Source organism: Myotis nattereri (genome assembly GCF_964212035.1).
Source record: "Myotis nattereri genome assembly, chromosome: 13".
In the NCBI taxonomy this organism is placed as follows: Eukaryota; Metazoa; Chordata; class Mammalia; order Chiroptera; family Vespertilionidae; genus Myotis; species Myotis nattereri.
The window spans coordinates 8,471,157-8,489,981 of record NC_138088.1 but is presented as its reverse complement, the minus strand read 5'-3'; the positions used below and the strand labels follow the sequence as shown (position 1 = coordinate 8,489,981).

At 45.2% G+C, this 18,825-nt stretch overlaps 2 pseudogenes across 2 annotated transcripts; one reads left to right on the top strand and one right to left on the bottom strand.

Moving 5' to 3' along the window:
* Window positions 1-6,375: 6,375 nt before the first annotated feature.
* LOC308529164 (ADP-ribosylation factor-like protein 2-binding protein) lies at window positions 6,376-9,543 on the bottom strand (annotated as a pseudogene). Its single transcript has 2 exons — window positions 9,374-9,543; window positions 6,376-6,812 (listed from the first exon to the last, which is right to left on the bottom strand). The product of its transcript is annotated as an ADP-ribosylation factor-like protein 2-binding protein (transcript).
* A 4,353-nt stretch (window positions 9,544-13,896) lies between these two features.
* Window positions 13,897-15,130, top strand: LOC308529163 (glutamate dehydrogenase 1, mitochondrial-like; annotated as a pseudogene). The gene has a single exon. The product of its transcript is annotated as a glutamate dehydrogenase 1, mitochondrial-like (transcript).
* Window positions 15,131-18,825: the final 3,695 nt, after the last annotated feature.

Genomic DNA, 18,825 nt, shown 5'->3' with positions numbered 1-18,825 from the left:
TAAACGAAGGCCCGAAGACAACACAGGATTGACATCACTAATCTTTCTCTCAGCCTTTCCCAGAGGACCAACAGCCACTTGCTAGGGTCACTACGGTGTGGTGGGGAAAGAGAAATAATCATACTTTTTAGGGATTACAGGACGCTGGCTCTGAACTGATTCCTGGAGACTCACCATTCAGAGTAGGGGCTCAAGGAGGACAGGTGACCAATGAAGCTGGTTTTTGCAAGACATTATTTCTTTTTTTTTTTCCAAATGCAGTTGACATACATTATAGTAGTTTCAGGTGTACAACATAATAATTAGACATTTATATGTTACAGAGTGATCATCTCACTAAGTCTATTACCCATCTCACACCATTACAATATTATTGACTGTATTCCCTCTGTTGTTGTTGTTGTTGTTTTTGAATCCTCATCCGAGGATATTTTTTTCATTGATTTTCAAAGAGAAGGAAAGACAAAAAGAAATGCCAATGTGAGAGAAACACATTGATTGGTTGCCTCCTGCATGAGCCCTGACCAGGGCCCAGGCCGGGGAGGAGGCTGCAGCCTAGGCATGTGCCCTTATCCGGAATCAAACCCAGGACCCTTCAGTCCACAGGCTGACACTTTATCCACTGAGCCACATCGGCTAGGGCCCCCTGACTATTTTTACAACTGGGCATTTACACCTGTTCACCCTTCCACCCAAGCCCCCTCCTATCTGGCAACCATCAATTTGTTCTTTGTATCTATGAGTTTGTTTCTGTTGGTTTATTAAATTTTGTTGCTGTTATTTTATTAACCCTCACCTGGGGATATTTTTCCACAGAGAGTGGAAGGGAGAGGAAGAGACAGAGAGAAACATTGATGTGAGAGAGATACATCGATTGGTTGCCTCCTGCATGCACCCTGACCAGGGCTAGAGAACCTGCAACCAAGGTATGTGCCCTTGACCAGAATCAAACCCGGGACCTTTCAATCTGCAGGCTGAAGCTCTATCCACTAAGCCAAACCAGCTAGGGTGGTTTATTAATATTTTTAGATTTTACATATTTGCCTTTTTCTGTCTGACTCATGTCCTTTGGCATAATACCCTCTATAATACCTTCCATGTTTTCACAAATGGCAAGATTTCTTTTTTATGGCCAAGTAATATTCCATTATATACCACATCTTCTTTATCCATTCATCTATTGATGGACACTTAGGTTGCTTCTATATCTTAGCTATCCTATATAATAAAAGCCTAATATGCTAAGTGTCCAGTCGTCTCATTGTCCGATCGACCAATCAAAGCATAATATGATAATGATATGCTAAGGCTATGAAACCTGCTTGCTATGATATGCACTGACCACCACGGGGCAGACAGTCGACTGGTCGACCAGTCATTATGATGTGCACTGACCACCAGAGGGCAGATGCTTCAACTGGTAGGTGAGCTTGCTGCTGGGGTCTGGCCGATTGGGACTGAATGAGACTGGCCGGATATGCCCTGGAGCCCTCCCGCAGTCCCTCCCTGGCTGGCCAAACTCCTGCATCCCTCCCCGGCCCCAATCATGCACTGGTGGGGTCCCTCAGCCTGGCCTGTGCCCTCATGCAATCTGGGACCCCTCAGGGGATGTTGGAGAGCCAGTTTCAGCCTGATCCTGCAGGCCAGGCCGAGGGACCCACTGGTGCACGAATTCATGCATCAGGCCTCTATTTGTAAATAATACTACAATGAATATAAGGGTGCATATATCTTTTCAAATTAGTGTTTTAGATTTCTTTGAATAAATACCCAGAACTGGAATTGGTGGGTCATATGCGAGTTCTATTTTTAATTTTTTGAGGAACCTTCATACTGTTTTCCATACTGGCTATACCAATTTACAATCCCACCAACAGTACATGAGGGTTCCCTTTTCTCCACATCCTCCCCAACATTTGTTGTTTATTGACTAATTGATGAGAGCCATTCTGACAAATGTGAGGTGATAGCTCATTGTAGTTTTAATTTGCATTTCCATGATGACTAGGGACATTAAGCATCTTTTCATAGGATTATTAGCCATCTATATGTCTTCTTTTTTATTTATTTTTTAATTTTTATTGTTGAAAGTATGACAGATATCCTCCTTTTTTTTCTCATTTGCCCCCTCCACCCATCCACCCTCCCCCATCCTCTTTGAAGAAATGTTTGTTCAAGTGCTCAGACAATTTTTTTTATTAAATCTTTATTGTTCAGATTATTACAGTTGTTCCTCTTTTATCCCCTCATAGCTCCCCTTCACCCGGTTCCCACCCCGCCCTCTGCCCTCATCCCCCCTCCACTGTCCTCATCCATAGGTGCACGATTTTTATCCAGTCTCTTCCCGCATCCCCCACACCCCTTTCCCCCCCAAGAATAGTCAGTCCATTCCCTTTCTATGTCCCTGATTCTATTATAATCACCAGTTCATTCTGTTCATCAGATTATCTATTCACTTGATTTTTAGATTCACTTGTTGATAGATGTGTATTTGTTGTTCATAATTTGTATCTTTACCTTTTTCTTCTTCTTCCTCTTCTTAAAGGATACCTTTCAGCATTTCATATAATTCTGGTTTGGTGGTGATGAACTCCTTTAGCTTTTCCTTATCTGTGAAGCTCTTTATCTGACCTTCAATTCTGAATGATAGCTTTGCTGGATAAAGTAATCTTGGTTGTAGGTTCTTGGCATTCATCACTTTGAATATTTCTTGCCACTCCCTTCTGGCCTGCAAAGTTTCTGTTGAGAAATCAGCTGACAGTCGTATGGGTACTCCCTTGTAGGTAACTGACTGTCTTTCTCTTGCTGCTTTTAAGATTCTCTCTTTGTCTTTTGCTCTTGGCATTTTAATTATGGTGTGTCTTGGTGTGGTCCTCTTTGGATTCCTTTTGTTTGGGATTCTCTGCACTTCCTGGACTTGTAAGTCTATTTCTTTCACCAGGTAGGGTAGGTTTTCTGTCATTATTTCTTCAAATAGGTTTTCAATATCTTGCTCTCTCTCTTTTTCTGGCACCCCTATAATTCGAATGTTGGTACACTTGAAACTATCCCAGAGGCTCCTTACGCTCTCTTCGTATTTTCGGATTCTTTTTTCATTTTGCTTTTCTGGTTGGGTGTTTTTTGCTTCTTCATATTTCAAATCTTTGACTTGATTCTTGCGATCCTCTAGTCTGCTGTTGGAACTCTGTATAATATCCTTTATTTCAGTCAGTGTATGCTTAATTTCTTAATTTGGTCCTTTATCATAACCTCAAGGGTCTCACTAGATTTCTTGAGGGGTCTCACTACATTTATCGGCGGTTTCTAGAAAGTTCTTGAAAAACCTTAAAAGTGTGGTTTTGAACTCTATATCCAGTCATTAGCTTTCCTCCATTTCTGTCATTTGTGACCTGTTTCTTTGTCTCCGTATTTTTTATGCTTCTCTGTGTTGGCAGAGTGGCTTTTTGTGCTAGGTGTCCTATAGGGCCCAGTGGCTCAGCCTCCCCAATTACCTGAGGTGGACACTCTTGGTGCACCCCTATGTGGGCTTTGTGCACAGTCTTGTTGTAGTTAAGCCTTGATTGTAGTTGGTATCACTGGGAGGAATTGACCTCCAGGCCAATTGACTGTGAGAATCAGCTGTGTCTACAGTAGGAGAACTTCTGTGCTGAAGACACCCTTATGAGGCAAGACTTGCTTCAGTGGGGCTTTAGTGATCACTGAGTCTGGCCCCTGAGTGTGTTCCTTATGGATCTGAGGAGTTGTAATTGGATGGTCCCACTCTGACCACTGGGTACACTGGCTCTTGGATCTAAGGAGGTGCTAATTTAGCCTCTGCCTGAAGCTACCCAGCAGGAGCTACAGAGAGATCTCCAGATTCCTCTTCCTTGTTTGGGGTTTGGAGGCGCCCAAATGAGGCCCAGCTGTGAAGCAATGCAAGCTGCTGTGGGGCCTTGGGCCTTCTCCTGGAAGTTCTGAGTCTGTCTTGCCCAGCTGCAGTTTGTTAGGTAATTTTCAGATTGCAAAGGGCCAGGACATTCATATGCAAAAGCCTCTGCGCACAGCTTGGGTGGGGCGGGGTCTCAGGGAATCAACAGGGCGGAACAAGCAGCTATGGCTGATCCTCAGCTCTGCCCTAAGGGGCCCCACATCTCAGTGTCCCAGTAATCACTGCAAGCACCCCCCGAGAGAAAGCCGCCCTCAAGTTCCGAGTTCTGCCCACTGCCAGACAGTCCAGTTTCTCCCTGTATGAGTCTGGGTCGCCAGAGACTCACCCAGAACTGGAGTTCAGAGCAGTTGCTGCTTGTGACTCCCTCCCGATTCAAAAAGACAGCCGCATCCTCAGTCGCCAGCCCCTTCGGCGTGCTCCTCCGTACCTCTGCACTTCCGCAGCTCCTCTGAGTCTCAGTGTGCTTTTCTCTTTCCTTCTAGTTGTAGAATTTCCACTCAGCCAGCCTTCCTGTGATTCTGGATGATGTCCATTTTGTGTTTTAGTTGTATTTTTGAAGTGGTTGTGGGAGGCAGCAATTTCCGGTATTTACCTAAACCGCCATCTTGGTTTCTCAGACAATTTTTTAAAATATATTTTTATTGATTTCAGAGAGGAAGGGAGAGGAAGAGAGAGATATCAATGATGAGAGGAAATCATTGATCGGCTGACCGAGCTCTCAACCTGGGCATGTGCCCTTGGCCAGAATCGAACCCAGGACCCTTGAGTCTGCAGGCCGATGCTCTATACACTGAGCCAAACTGGCTAGGGCCTCAGACAATTTTTTAATTGGATTTTTTTTTGCGGGGTAAGGGGGGATAGTGTTAAGTTGTATGAGTTCCTTATACATTTTGGATATTAATCCCTGTCAGATGTATCATTGGTGACTATCTTCTTCCATTCAGTAGATTGTCTTTCATTTTGTTGATCGTTTCCTTTACTGCACAAAAACTTTTTAGTTGATGTAGTCCCATTTTTTTATTCTTTTCTTTTGTTTCTCTTGCTTGAGAAGACATATCCAAAAAATTATTGCTAAGAGCAATGTGAAAGAGTTAACTGCCACCCTAGCTGGTTTGGCTCAGTGGATAGAGCATCAGCTTGCAGACCAAAGGGTCCCAGGTTTGATTCCAGTCAAGGCACATACCTTGGTTGCAGGCTCCTCCCCAGCCTGGGCCCTGGTCTGGGCTTATGCAGGAGGCAACTAATCAATGTGTTTCTCTCACATTGATACTTCTCTCTGTCTTTCCCTCTCTCTTCCACTCTCCCTAAAAATCAATGGAAAAATATCTTTGGGTGAGGATTAACAAAAAAAAAACAACAAAGAAAAAGAGTTAACTGCCTATGTTTTCTTCTAGGAGTTCGTGTGTGTGTGTATACAGATTCTTATTTTTACTTTTAAAAAATCTAACATACATATTGGGAATTTAATTACTATGCTTTTTCTTCTGTCTAGAGATGTGACATCTGTTTTCTAGTCAGTAATGTTCTATCAAACATTGTATTAAGCCAATGTACTAAATCAAAGCAGACAGATGACCAATAAAGCTGTTTGCTATCTCCTATTCCTGCTGAGCAATACCAATAGAACAACATCTTGGTAGGAAGACATTGACAGGAAGAAGGAATTACTGAGCCCCTACAACAGAAAACCTGACAAACTGATCTATACAGAAAAGGTTTTAAGCAAACCTGCACAAACACTTAACATGCTATAAGTCTGCTTCCAGCATAAACACATTCATTGGTGCCCAGCAAAATAGCACCAACGTAAAAAGTATTTTCACTTTCATACCAATAACAACTAAAGAGCACACAGCATAGTGGGTAACATGGAAGTTCCAAGACTAGAAGACAAAATGCTACAAAGACAGCAAATGTAAGGCTAGAAATTGACTTTCACGCGTAGTTTTTAAATAAAGAACATATCTCTCGGTTGATTCTTACAGCCAAGACTAGCTGTACTAAAGAAGCTTCGGAAATCATAAGACAGGCAGAGCTGGCTTGAGAGACACTCTAGATAAATACTCCCACACAGTCAGAAACCCCATGGAGACTGAAGGACTGAAATTTTGACACATGTAAAAGCTGTGAGTTCACAAAAAGATTGATGCATAGCCTTCTGGGACAAAGAGAATACGATAGTGGGCACTGACACACCAACAGTATGCTGAGGGAGGCCCCCCGTCCTCCCCCACCCCCCCGGAAAGCTGGATATATGTGGCCTTGCTCCAGAGGAAACCAACTCAGAAGTCCCTGAGAAGGGTCCTTGGGGAGGGGTACTTGGGTTACTAAACAAGAAAAAATAGGTCCCAGCAGGGGCAGGTCACTTTTTTTTTTCCCATCAGTTCTTAACTTTCGTGAAGAGTTACAGAATAGAGTCAGTCTTTCTAGGATGTTTTCTTCTGTCACTAGCTAGAGCCTCTCCCAGTGTCCTGGGCAGTGGACTCGGGGACAATCTCCTTGCCTGGAGGTGGGACTTCAGGCCGCAAATGGTTCTGAGCCGCTGGCGAAGAGGATGATTTACACAATGAAGTCACCAAGAAACCACTGCTTAAGTCCAGCCCCTGGCCTCTTTTTCTGCTCTGTAGTCCAGAACATCTCTTTAAAAGCCAGAAAATCGGTAAACATGAGCAGCGTGTCAAAATGTCAGCAGCCAAGTCATCTGTATGGTGCTGTAAGGTTGTGAAAGCGTCATGTTAAACCCTGAGTCCACTCCAGCAGCTGTTCTTCAATGTATTTTTCTACAAATAAATCCATTTGTTAAAAATAGGTGTATGGGGAGCACCAAGACGTAGCCTGCCAGTCTCTCTCCCCAGATAGTGTTCCTGCAGGTTCCCAAATGTGTCTATGGTCCAAGGTTGAAGTGTTAATGACAAAGAATGAAAACAGTAGCCATGCCTTTATGAAAAGATGGCAGGGAATGAGTTATGTAATGACAAGAGTTATATTTCAGAAGAGACAAGAGTACTTCTGTTAACAGGAAAGCCAAACCCTGCTGGAGTACTAGGTGCAGTAAACAAGCCTTTATCAGTAACGGGAAGAAAGCCATGTGTTAGAAGCACTGGAGCAGAGGCTGGAAGAAATGTTAATGTAAATTCAGACCTGAACCCTTCAACTGGAAATCCATCAAGTGAACAGAGTTCAGAGGCAGCAGAAACGGGACTTAGTGAAAATGGAGAGAACCCTGTGGAAATTATTTCTGTCACACCTGTAAAGAACATTGACCCAGACCCTAGCCGGTTTGGCTCAGTGGATAGAGCATCAGCCAGCGGACAGAAGGGTCCCAGGCTTGATTCCGGCCACGGGCACATGCCCAGATTATGGGCTCAGTCCCCAGTGGGGGGCATGTAGGAGGCAGCCAATCGATGGTTCTCTCTTATCATTGATGTTTCTATCTCTCTATCCTGCTCCCTTCCTCTCTGAAATCAATAAAAATATATATTTTTAAAAGAATATTGACCCAATACAGAATGAGATTAATTCTGATCAGGCTGCTCAGGGCAATATCAGCAGTGACCAGGGTAAGAACAGTAACAGCAACTGGTGCAGAAAATATCTAACAAAAGACAGAGGAGAAAGTAGGTGAATCAGGACCACCTGCCCCTGCAAAGCCCAGGAGAGGACATCGGCCTGAATCGGAAGCCTAGGATAATACAACCAAAAATAACAACATAAGTGAACCTCTTAGCAAGGGAAGAAAGAGAGCTATAGGCAGACAGAAAAACCCTAGGGGTTGGAAGTGGTATGCCAAAAGACCCAACTTCAAGATGCAGCCAAAAAGACAGCACCAGCCCAGTGGGCGTGGCTCAGTAGTTGAGCATCAACCCATGAATCAGGAGGACGCTGTTCAATTCCCAGTCAGGGCACATGCCTGGGTTGCGGGCTCCATCCCCAGTAAGGGGTGTGCAGGAGGCAGCCGATCAATGATTCTCTCTCATCATTGATGTTTCTCTCTCTCTCTCTCTGAAATAAAAACATATTTTACAAAAAAAAGAAAGAAAAGACAGTACCAATAGAGACAAATTGACTTACAATAGTAACCAGAAAACTCATTTGCAAAGGAGAAAATAAAGGCTAAACAGAAACTGGCTCCAGCTTCTGCAAAAACTTGAATTGAAAATGTCCCTGAACAGAAAATGAAGTTACTTTAGAACACAAACTTTCTGCCTTGAAAGCTGAAAGAAATTGTCACTTCCTTCCCATGTGATCTCAAGTCCTTTGATGGAAATGTACAGCAGGCCTCTTCAGAGAGACGCTAAAGCAACTCCTACCTCCCCCAAAGCTTTTCTTGCAAAAGGTCAATAATTAAGCAAATTGCGTAACACTTGGTTCCAGTTCCTGCATAGCTGGAGTTTAAAGGCATAATACACCATTAATTTTCATGCTTCCGTTTTTAAAGAAAATAACAGAATGTCCTTCACTGACGCTGAAAATTCATCAGTGGAATTGCCATGTTACACAAGAAAAGAATGGAAGTCTACTGAATTAATTTTTTAGAGGAAACGAGAACAGATTAAATATTTGTTTTTCCTTTTGGAAACCTTTATGTATAACTAGAAAAGTGCAACTGGTAGGGTCCCTAGTGGCCTCCAGCTGCTGGCTGAGTACTCCCTCCCTTCACCTGGCCGCCTGCTGCCGCTGCCACCACCACCAATGGCCAGGGCCTCCCTCCCTTCCCCCGGCTGGCCCTGCCCCCTGGTCGAACTCCCAGACAACTCCTGGTTGAGGGGACAATTTGCATACTACACTTTTATTATATAGGATTCTTCCCGCCTGCCTGCTTTTCTGCAAAACTGCAAGATACAGATTGCAGTTCCCTGCTATGAAAAGTGATGTGGCAATTTTATAAATTTTGCTTTCTGACTTTTATCAAAGTGAGAAAATATTTAAAATTAGTATTGATTTTATATCACTTCATATTTTGATTTCTGCTCCATTTTAGTTTAATATAATTTGCAATAAATGTACATATTGTTGCTTCATGAAGCGTTTAACTTTAAAATGGTTTTACTCCTGTGATTATGTTGGAATATCTGGAATTTTAAAGGAGTAAACACTGCCCAACATTTGGTTTTATGAAGGTTGTCACCATGTTTTTATTATTAATGTCAAAAAAGTCAACATTTTAGAATAGTTGGACTTTGGCAACTTTGTGAAAAACGTCGGAGATGTTTAAGGTTGCTATTAACTTTCAGCATTGTGCTCTTAGGACCTAAGATTTTTGCTTTGGTTTGCCAGTCTGGGCTCAGCTTTTATGTTTATCCTAGAAGACAACTGTTGCATCAATAACTGTTGCTTGGCACCGTTCCGCATAGGTAACGGGTGCACCTTTGTGTACACATAATCATATCTAAGTTTTTTGCATAAATAAATGCTTCTAGATGAAAAAAAAAGTGTGTAGGTGAGTATTCTCTTCTGTGCATTCAAACTCCTGGTAGTACTTCTCCATGAGATTTCTTTGTAACAACTGGAACTCAAGAGTCCAGGATAATATCTTCTAAACATCCAACCACACCACAAATGCTGCCTCAGAAGCACTGAGAGACAGCCAAGCTCTCCTCCGGGAGGGTGTCCATCTTTGCCTCCATGTGCACCCCCCAGCAGGGGAGCAGACATCCTGCCCTGCCCGAGACCCAGGCCCAAATTCCTTTCTGCTTTGCAGTGCCCCCACCACCAGGGGCCTAACCACCAAGGCCACGGTCAGCTCACAGTCCAGCATCCAGCAGAGTCAGTGCCTGTTGGAGGCCACAAGCCCTGGCCTTGAGCTCCCCAGCTGCAGCTCTTCCAGGAGTTTTATGGTTTAATTTTATGGTTTTAATCCATTTTGAGTTTATTTTTTCCCTATAGTGTAAGAAAGTATTCTAGCTTTATTTTTTGCATGTACCTGTCCAGTTTTTCCAGCACTGTTTATTAAAGAGACTGGCTTTATCAGTTGTATATTCTTGCCTCCTTTGTGGTAGATTAATTGTGGTAGATACAGGCATGGTTTTTCTTCTGGGCTCTGTATTCTACTTCATTGACTTATGTATCTGTTTTTATGCCAGTACCATGCTCTTTTTTATTTAAGGATAAAATAAGTTTTTATTTATAGTCTTGTAGTAAAGGGGGAAGCCATAAGTTGCAAGACAATTCTTCAGCAGTATGTATAACTGTAGAGAGTTCCTGGGAAGGCACATGAGCATTTCTTTAATTATTGTCAGCTAAATCCAGTGGCATAGGCAGAGCCACATCCTGGAAACACGCCTTGTCAGAGGCAGGAGTGTTGTCAGCTTGACCTTCAGCCTAGGTGCCAGGGGATGGGTTTTGTTATCTAAATCCAGCCAAGCACCAGGAATGAATACGACTTGAGCCCACCCAAGAATGCACATAATCTTTGTCTTGATCTTTAGTAAAACTTCCTGGTATTTTGCTGTATAAAATAAACACGCTGTATTGGCTCTGGGTCCCTGTCTCTCCATCAGAGGACAGTGGTCCCACCCGGCCCCAGCTTTTTCCTTCCATCTCTGAGTCTGTCTCTTTCTTTCATTTTCTCAATCCTCAGAAGCCCCTACTCAGGAACCGGACCACTCTCTAGCCACACTGGACTCGGAAAAGAGTGAAATATTTACATATAACATACTTTTTATTTCCATGTAATGGAATCAAACACGGACTGAGACTACAGAGTATAAACTAGAAATCAGCAAATGTAGGGAATGGAGTAGAAAAAAGACAAAAGAAATTAGCACTAAACACACAAAACCCTTCACTGGGATCTGCTGACCACAGCAAAAACCAGGGCTGGATCTCCCAATGGGGACAGGTTCTAGAACAGTCGGAAAGGGAGTGGGTGGAGGGTGGGAAGGGGCCGCACTGGAGTGCAGGTTTCATAAATTGCTCTTGGTATTTATACAATAGCAGTTGGCTCAGGACTTAATTGAATTGTAGGACACTCAGCTGGTGTTACAGAATTGCTTGGTGTATGGAAAACCTACACATCTGGTTTAAAAATGTTGTGAGTGTGGTAGTAGTGTGAGAATAAGAGAAACATCAGATTGTTTTTCTTACACAAAAAAGTTACTGGCCCAGCTGGCCTGGCTCAGTGGTTGAGCGTCAACCTATGAACCAGGAGGTCACAGTTCGATTCCCAGTCAGGTTGTGGGCTCAGTCCACAGTGTGGGGCGTGCAGGAGGCAGCCAATCAATAATTCTCTCTCGTCATTAATATTTCTATCTCTCTCTCCCTCTCCCTTCCTCTCTGAAATCAATAAAGATATATTTTTTTTAAAAACAAAAAAGGTTACTGTGCTTCACCAGGAGAAGTGGGCCACCAGCATTTCTCATCTCCAACTTCAAGCTGAAGAGGCTAAATTCCTAGTGAGTGTGTCTGAGAGGTCAGGAATCCCCTTTCTCAACAATAGGATAATGGCTCCATCTCAGGTGCAGCAGGTCAAGAATATTGGGGTCCTGATCACTGGTTCCCCAGCTCACCGGTAGGGCAGAGGTCCCATACTAGGAAAGGAAGCTGAGAAGACCAGAAGCTACCACACCGACTCAGCTCCCTGAACAGGGGGTTCACAGATATTGCCCAGAGGGAGAGGCTTCCAATAAGAAAAGAGAGGGGTTTTTGTTTTTTCCTTTTTGTTAGAGAGTGGAAGGGAGAGGGAGAGACAGAGAGAAACATAGATGTACACATAGAGGGACACATCAACTGGTTGCCTCCGGCACACACCCTGACCAGGGTTGGGATCGAACCTGCAACCACGGTATGTGCCCCAGACTGGACTTGAACCAGGGACCCATCAGTCCACAGGCCGGTGCTCTATCCACTGAGCCAAACCTGCTAGCTAAGGCAAGGAAAGAGAGTTTTGAAATTCTCTCCAAAGAAACTGACTTTCCTTGAAATAGGGTATGAAGTTCCAGTTCCAGTTCAATAGCTCCTCTTAATTTAAAGCAACTAACTAAACTGCAGGCTAGCTAGTTCGCCTGAGAAAACCAGTAGAAAAAACAGTTAAGAGCCCACCTTCTCAAAAACTGTCCTCAAACACTACCCTTGACTGAATTTAATTGGATCAGACTATGAACAATGTATGTCCCAGGGCACTGTCGAAAATAATACAGTAATTAGCCAGTAATTAGTGCAGCCTGGTATTACACATACGGGTGTAGTACCAAATGAAGCAGACAGCTTAACAGAGATCAGGGCAAAGACAGTCAAAAAAAAGCCCTGCTAAAAACATGGTCACCCCTGGGTGAATGTGGAGGTGCCCACAATGCGCCCTCAAGGAATGTCATCAGAGGCTCCTCACTGCAGGGGGGATAGGCTCCACTCAAACTCCTGAGACCACAAAACAAACAAAACAACAACAAAGACAAGTCAGGAAGCCTCTTCCATCCTGTGAGGACACATTGAGAAAGCGGCCATCTGTGAGCAGGCTCTCACCAGACATCAAATCTTCTGACACCTTAATCTTGGAGTTCCTGTACTCCAGGACTGTGAGAAATAAATGTCTGTTGAGCCCGGCTGGCATGGCTCAGTGGTTGAGCATTGACCTATGAATCAGGAGATCATGGTTTGATTCCCAGTTAGGGCACATGCCCAGGTTGTGGGCTCAATTCCCGGTGTGGGGTGTGTGGGAGACCGCCAATCACTGATTCTCTCTCATCGTTGATATTTCTGTCTCTCTCTCCCTCTCCCTCCCTCTCTGAAATCAATAAAAATATATTTTAGAAAGAAAGAAAGGAAGGAAGGAAGGAAGGAAGGAAGGAAGGAAGGAAGGAAGGAAGGAAGGAATTCCTCTCACACCTGCTAGAAAGGTTAACATGAAAACACTGGAAAATGCCAAGCCTGTGAAGGGGAGAGCAGCCAGGCCTATGCATATCCTGTGCTCCCTATGACTAGTATCTCACTGCCAAGAAGAGACCCAAGAGAAAGGTGGACAGAGGTTTACCTAATAGCACTATTCTTTTTTGTTTGTTTGTTTTCTTTATTGATTACGTTATTACATATGTGTCCTTGTCCCCACATTACCCCATCCCACCCACTCATGCCCTCACCCCCCTGTTGTCTGTGTCCATTGGTCAGGCCTATATGCTTGCATGTAAGTTCTTTGGTTGATCTCTCCCCCTTACCCCCACCCTCCCCTACCTTCCCTCTGAGGTTTGATGGTCTGATTGCACTATTTTTTTTAATTCTTTATTATTGAAAGTATTACATATCTCCCCTTTTCTCCCCGTTGTCCTCTACCAACTTGCCCCCACCCCCAGCCCTGGCCTTCACCCCCCTCCATTGTCTGTGTCCATGGGTTATACTTATATGCATACAATTTCTTTGGTTGATCTCTTCCTTCCCAACTCCCCGACACACACACACCCTCCCATCTTCCCTCTGACGATCTGCTCGATGCTTCCATGTCTCTGAATCTATTTTTGCTCACCAGTTTATGTTGTTCATTACATCCCACAAATGAGTGAGATTATGTGATACTTAGCCTTCTCTGACTGGCTTACTTCACTTAGCATAATGCTCTCCAGGTCCATCCATGCTGTTGCAAATGGAAAGAAAACTCTTATCATTTACAACAGCACTATTCTTAATAGCCCTATTTCAGAAACTGCCTACATGTTCATCAGCAACAAAACTCAAATAAATGGAAGTGTATCCACCAATGCAAGACCAGGAAGGATTGCCGAAACCGGTTTGGCTCAGTGGATAGAGCGTCGGTCTGTGGACTGAAAGGTCCCGGGTTCGATTCCGGTCAGGGGCATGTACCTGGGTTGCGGCCACATCCCCAGTGGGAGATGCGCAGGAGGCAGCTGATCGATGTTTCTCTCTCATCGATGTTTCTAACTCTCTATCTCTCTCCCTTCCTCTCTGTAAAAAATCAATAAAATATATTTTTTTAAAAAAAAGAAGGTCTTGCCAAGCTGGCACGGCTTTGTGATGGAGCAATGATCTGTGAATCAGGTTCCTGCCTTTCCGGCAACACTACAGCAAGGTGGCGGCTGACTGGGAAAGCCCCCAACTTCTTCAAGCTGGTGGAGGACCTCAAGACCCAGGAGAGCGAGGAGCAGAAGCGGAACGGGGTGGGTGGTATCCTGCGATCATCAAGCCCTGAAACCAGGTGCTGATCTTGTCCGTCCCCATCTGGTATGATGGCTCCAGGGAGGTCCTTGAGGGCTACCCAGCCCAGCACAGCCAGCACTGCGGGCCCTGCCAGGGAGGTGTTCGTTACAGCACTGATGTGAGTGTAGAGGAAGTGAAAGCGTTGGCTTCTCTGATGACATAAGCGGGCAGTGGTTGATGTGCCATTTGGGGGTGCCAAAGCTGGTGTTAAGGTCAATCCCAAGAACTACCGATCATGAATTGAAATGATCACAAGGAGGCTCACCATGGAGCTGGTAAAGAAGGGCATGATTGGTCCTGGCAGTGATGTGCCTGCCCCAGGCATGAGCACGGGCCAGCTGGACATGTCCTGGAGTGCTGACACCTACGCTAGCACCCCTGGGCACTATGGTATTAATGCCCATGCCTTCTCTGGCAGCCCATCAGTCAGGGTGGATTCCATAGACAGGTGGATCTCTGCTACTGGCCAGGGAGTGTTCCATGGGATTGGAAACTTCACCAGTGAAGTTTCTTCCATGAGCATTTTAGGGATGACACCAGGGTTTGGAGATAAAGCATTTGTTGTTCAGGGATTTGGCAATGTGGGCCTGCACGCTGAGATATGTGCATCACTGTGGTGCTAAATGTACTGGTGTTGGTGAATCTGATGGGAGCATGTGGAATCCAGATGCTACTGACCCAAAGGAACTGGAAGACTTCCAATTGCAACATAGTTCTATCCTGGGCCACCCCAAGGCCAACGCTTTATGAGGGAACATCTTTGAGGCCGACTGTGACATGCTGATCCCTGCTGCCAGTGAGAGGCAGCTGACCAAGTCCAATTCACCCAGAACCAAAGCCAAGATCATTGCTGAAGGTGCCAATGGACCGACAATTCCAGAAGCTGATCAAATTTTCCTGGAGAGGAACACTGTGGTCATTCCAGATCTCTACGTGAATGCTGGATTAGTGACAGCATCTTACTTTGAGTGGCTGAAGAACCTAAATTATGTCAGCTGTGACCATTTGACCTTCAAATGTAAAAGGGATATGAGCATGTACTATATAAAACATTTTTAAAATATATTTTTATTGATTTCAGAGAGGAAGGGAGAGGGAGAGAGAGATAGAAACATCAATAATGAGAGAGAATCACTGATCCGCTGCCTCCTGCATGCCCGCCACTGGGGATGGAGCCTGCAACTCCAGCATGCGCCCTTGACCAGAATCAAACCAGGGACCGTTCACTCTGCACGCCGATGCTCTACCCACTGAGCCAAACCAGCTAGGGCTAAACCATGTTTTATAAAGCACAGAGGGAATCTGATATGCCAGACATTCAAGAAATGTATTATACATCTATCTTCCTACAGATACACATGTAGACTAGTTTAAACAACAACACCAAAAAGAAATATAGACTGGTTTAATAAAAATTATATATAAATACATGGAATGGTTAGAGAAGTATAGTGGTTACATAAGTATTGAAAGAATGACAGAAGAAGTGTACCATAGTGTTAAAATTAGTTCTAAGGGAGAGAAATGGTACAAATATGCATATATGCACACATGCTATCTCTGTAGATTGGTAAAGGTATACATTTGTATGTATATAGTGATTAGATAAATATAATGTTTAAATGGACACTAAGTGTAGAGCTCATTTCTTCAGATTTCTTGACAGATCACATAGATACCGTGATTCAAAAAATATACGCTCGGATATTTAAGTTAAGTACAATTGTTAAGGCATCTGGAGTCTGAAAAGTTTTTCCCACCGAAAGCTCATCAGGTCAAGAGAGTGGTCCTGTCCAGTGCTGTGCCCTCGGGCACCCATGGGAGCACATGCCCAAGGGGGCAGCACCAGCCAGCGGTGAGGCTGGATGAGAAATGTGAGAAAGTGATGACAAGGGCACAGACTCAGCACTGAGCACTCAGAATGGGCCAGGTGAGCACCTCCTTTCAAATTCCCTCCAGCAGAAAATTATTCTGTTATCCCCAAGTTAGAGTAGAGGAAACGGGTCCAAAAAGTTACACTAGTAACTCGGTAAACCTAACTTGTGAGAATTAGTGGGAGGCAGGAATAGCGCTGCAACAGTCCTTCACTGCCACCTTCTGGCCAGTGGAGATGGGCTCAGGCCTGTTTCCCAAGGTGAACACCTGGGGATGCTGTGCCCTGACCTGCCTGACTCAGAGGCCAGGCCCCAGTGGGGCCAGGGTGGGTAAATGATGGGCCGGGGGGACTGTGGCCTGGGGGGAGTTGCTGTGCCTGGCCTGGAGGGAAACACAAAGGAGACGTCTGGAGCCACAGAAATTTCAGAGATAAGCAAACCCAGGGAGGCATTAGATACAGAAATAAAAATTGAACAACTCAGAGACCAAAGGGAAGAAAGAGAGAAGACCAGGAAGAAGCAAGGGATGCAGAAACACTAAGCCCACAGAAGGCTGAGGACCTGTGGGAGGTCCTCCAGCAGGAAGGCCCTGGCGGCTGCTGTCCTGGATTCCCGGGCAATCCTCCAGCCCCGAGTGAGCACCCACCTTCAGAAGGCCCTGGGCACTCCAATTCCTAGTCCTTTCTGGGATTTCCTGGCACAAATCAGTTCATCGCAGGGCTTTCCCCAGGACAGGCGAGGTGCTGCCTCTGCTCTGGGGGGCACAGCCTTACAGCTTCCCTGTGTCCCTTCTTTCTCTAGGAGAATCTGTGTGCTGTCCTCCTTTGTACAGAACGTGTATTTTCACATCCATAAAACTCTGTAGCACTTGCCTGAAACAACACTGACTCAGGGTTTCCTTCCATCTGGCTCTGTCCCGTGAAAGCTGATCAAGTTGGAGGGCCTAGAGATCATTCCTGGGCTTCGACCCAGCCTGGCGGACAGACAACTTACTCTAACTTAGTGTGGACGCCTGCGGCTTCAGTGCTCAGGGGAGTCAGCTCAGCAGAACCAGGACCAGCTCCTTGCTGGCACTTAGCAGGCTCCTGGACGGTGCAGGCGAGTTGACAGTAGAGGGACTAGTGAAGAGAGGAAACGCTGACCTCCCCTGCTCAATCTACCATTCATTCTCCTTCCCCACCCTTCGTACCCTCCCCACCCCGTCTCACCCCCAGGCGCATCCAACAAACACTGCCATTTATGGCCCAGAGGCCTTTATCCCTCTTTTGTAGGAGGGAACCCTGGGGAGGGTTGCAGCAGAACATTCATGGGTTTTCAGTTGTACTTTTTAGTATACTGATGCAACAAAATGAGGGCATAGAGGGGCCAGGGTCATTTTCTGGTCAGCTTTGTCTCGATCTTGGATTTGTTTGGTCCAATTGGTTTTTTTTTTGTTGTTTGTTATTTAGCCCCTGACTTCATCTGTCCTTGGGTTTGGCTGGCACTGATGGCACTAAATGGGTCTATTATTTATCTCCCAGATGAGGGTGATTTAAATTCTTTATTCTCTGGTTAGAGAGGAGTGGTGTAAATCATTTACTCTCAAGTGTCCTTGGTTGGGGAAGACAAGATCTTGTGGTTAACTAGCTGGCTGTAATTTGCTTGACTTGTTTGGCCCTATTTGTCTAACCATTTGCCTCGGTTTCCCTTTTCCCACTTGTCAAAAATTCTCCTAACATGTAACTATCCTGCCTCCTCACTACATCCTAACTGCTCTCCACACCCTGCTCCCCGGGGTATAACACCGAATATCAGCAGTGCCAACTTCATGGGCTGACTGAGGGCTCAGTGAGTTTGCATTGCAAAGTGAGGTACTGCACAGAGGTAAGACTGGGGGCTCTGGAGTCAGACTAGCCTTGGAGAATACACTTAAGCTCTTCAAACTTCGTTTTTCAACTGTAAAATGAGCATAATGATTCTATAAACACATGGCTCACATCTACTTCAATTATGAGAGACCCTGAAGGCCTTGAGAGGTGAAACTTGCCCACTATGGCCCTACCTCTTCCTCTTCCTCTCTAGAACGACCAGCCTGCCCAGCCATGGCTGCTGATTCTCAGAAACCACCATGCCACGCCAGCACACACTGCATGCTTTCCCAAATTAGCAGCCCCTTGCTTCTTCAGAGCCTCCTCCTTCCTGGCATTCACGGAGGGTCCTTAATTAGGCGAATGGTGTTCAGTTGGTTTTCTCACACAGTGTAAACACAATAAAGTGATAGGCAGTACCCAGTCCAGTTTTCTTTTGTTCGTTTGTTTTTATTTTGTTAATGCTCACCCGGGGATATTTTTCCACTGATTTTTAGAGAGTGGAAGGGAGGGGGAGAGACAAAAACATCTATGTGAGAGAGACACATAGATTGGTTGCCCAGACTGGGGCCGGGATCAAGTCCGCAACCAAGACATGTGCCCTTGATCAGAATCAAACCCGAGACCCTTCAGTCCACAGGCCAAGGCTCTACTCACTGAGCCAAACCAGCCAGGTCAGTACCCAGTCCTGTTTAACAGCACCACCTTCCCTGGGACCTGTGAAGCCTCCCATGTACTAGTTAGTATACTCTGCCTCGCTCTTTCCTGCCTTTTACTGCTGTTCAGTGCGAGTCTCAGCAAATCTGTGTAGGGGCCCTTTAAGAGGAATGCCTGGGACTCCAACAGCCCTATCAGGACTGCTTTTAATAATAATAATAAAGCCCTAACCGGTTTGGCTCAGTGGATGGAGCATCCGCCGGTGGACTGAAAGGTCCTAGGTTCGATTCCCGTCAAGGGCATGTGCCTTGGTTGCGGGCACGTCCCCAGTAGGGGGTGTGCAGGAGGCAGCTGATTGATGTTTCTCTCACTGATG